This window comes from Trypanosoma cruzi (assembly GCF_000209065.1).
Source record: "Trypanosoma cruzi strain CL Brener chromosome Unknown tcruzi_1047053417209, whole genome shotgun sequence".
Classification (NCBI taxonomy): domain Eukaryota; phylum Euglenozoa; class Kinetoplastea; order Trypanosomatida; family Trypanosomatidae; genus Trypanosoma; species Trypanosoma cruzi.
Window position 1 is genome coordinate 1 of NW_914445.1, and position 1,395 is coordinate 1,395.

At 63.0% G+C, this 1,395-nt stretch overlaps 7 non-coding genes across 7 annotated transcripts, besides 1 other annotated feature; all 7 read right to left on the reverse strand.

The window, feature by feature from the left end:
- Nucleotides 1-45, reverse strand: Tc00.1047053417209.10. The gene has a single exon (XR_008254133.1). It is a non-coding gene; the product is annotated as a C/D small nucleolar RNA (snoRNA), TB11C4C1, 3' partial (small nucleolar RNA).
- A 106-nt stretch (nt 46-151) lies between these two features.
- Nucleotides 152-223, reverse strand: Tc00.1047053417209.20. The gene has a single exon (XR_008254134.1). It is a non-coding gene; the product is annotated as an H/ACA snoRNA, TC11C4H3 (small nucleolar RNA).
- A 146-nt stretch (nt 224-369) lies between these two features.
- On the reverse strand, nt 370-459 carry Tc00.1047053417209.30. The gene has a single exon (XR_008254135.1). It is a non-coding gene; the product is annotated as a C/D small nucleolar RNA (snoRNA), TB11C4C3 (small nucleolar RNA).
- A 201-nt stretch (nt 460-660) lies between these two features.
- Nucleotides 661-747, reverse strand: Tc00.1047053417209.40. Its single transcript, XR_008254136.1, has one exon. It is a non-coding gene; the product is annotated as a C/D small nucleolar RNA (snoRNA), TB11C4C2 (small nucleolar RNA).
- Nucleotides 748-814: 67 nt separating this feature from the next.
- Nucleotides 815-851: a microsatellite.
- Nucleotides 852-856: 5 nt separating this feature from the next.
- Tc00.1047053417209.50 lies at nt 857-953 on the reverse strand. Its single transcript, XR_008254137.1, has one exon. It is a non-coding gene; the product is annotated as a C/D small nucleolar RNA (snoRNA), TB11C4C1 (small nucleolar RNA).
- A 106-nt stretch (nt 954-1,059) lies between these two features.
- Tc00.1047053417209.60 lies at nt 1,060-1,131 on the reverse strand. Its single transcript, XR_008254138.1, has one exon. It is a non-coding gene; the product is annotated as an H/ACA snoRNA, TC11C4H3 (small nucleolar RNA).
- A 146-nt stretch (nt 1,132-1,277) lies between these two features.
- Tc00.1047053417209.70 lies at nt 1,278-1,367 on the reverse strand. The gene has a single exon (XR_008254139.1). It is a non-coding gene; the product is annotated as a C/D small nucleolar RNA (snoRNA), TB11C4C3 (small nucleolar RNA).
- Between the last annotated feature and the right edge of the window lie 28 nt (nt 1,368-1,395).

The following is a 1,395-nucleotide window of genomic DNA, read 5'->3' on the forward strand; positions in this document are numbered from 1 at the left end:
GTTTTCGTCGTCAGACTGACAGGAAACTGGTGGAATTTCATCACGCGTCGCAGCCGCATCTCTCACCCGTGCGCGTCCTCTTTGGTTTTGTTTTTTCCCATCGTTTCCCGAACTGGGGAGGGAGCCTCGACGCGCGCACCGTCACCGCAAACTCTCGCGCAACCGGGCAGTGGCGCCACGCGCGGCACCGACAGCGCGCCACCGGCCCAAGGGTCGCTGCGCTTCACGACCGGCGTGTCTCTTTCTCGGGGCGCCGATGCACCCAAGCGCCCAGCGTCACGGAGCGGTGGGTCTCAAGACGCGCCTTTCCTGGCCATGCGAGGGGAGGCGCGGGGGCCAGCCGGCGAGGTTGCGGCGGGCGGGGCGGCTGTCAGACCTGTTGAGTTTGTTTTTGGCCATCACGCAAGCGCGTTCACGGGGCCACGCGCCCTCGCGCACAAGAGTTGGTTGCTTCCATCAGCAGCGGCGTGCGCCCACCACAACCCACCTCCGGGCAATTCGGCCCTCTCTTTCTCTTTCTCTCTCTTGCGCTTTCGGGCGGGCCCGCCACCAACCGTTTGCACAGGCAGGGCGCCAGACAGGGCAGGATGTTACGTGCGCGCCGTTGCGCAAGAAAGAAAAACGACAACAATAGCAGGAAGTGGGAGGGAGGGGAGCGGGCGCTCAGCCGAAAGGTGATTTTTATTGTTCCGTTCTCAATGCGTCGCTCAAACTGTTTGGACCTCGAACAACATGTCTCCATCGTAGCGCGTGTGTGTGTGTGCGGGCGTGCGCGTCGCTGGGGCCGCAAACCGCGCAGCGAGAGCAGAGGGACAAAGAAAGAAAAAAAGAAAAAGAAAAAAAAAGAAAGATGGGGGTGTAAAGCAAAGCACTTCAGTGTGAGCTGAGTCGGGAATTGCGTCCTCACGCGTTTTCGTCGTCAGACTGACAGGAAACTGTGGAATTTCATCACGCGTCGCAGCCGCATCTCTCACCCGTGCGCGTCCTCTTTGGTTTTGTTTTTTCCCATCGTTTCCCGAACTGGGGAGGGAGCCTCGACGCGCGCACCGTCACCGCAAACTCTCGCGCAACCGGGCAGTGGCGCCACGCGCGGCACCGACAGCGCGCCACCGGCCCAAGGGTCGCTGCGCTTCACGACCGGCGTGTCTCTTTCTCGGGGCGCCGATGCACCCAAGCGCCCAGCGTCACGGAGCGGTGGGTCTCAAGACGCGCCTTTCCTGGCCATGCGAGGGGAGGCGCGGGGGCCAGCCGGCGAGGTTGCGGCGGGCGGGGCGGCTGTCAGACCTGTTGAGTTTGTTTTTGGCCATCACGCAAGCGCGTTCACGGGGCCACGCGCCCTCGCGCACAAGAGTTGGTTGCTTCCATCAGCAGCGGCGTGCGCCCACCACAACCCAC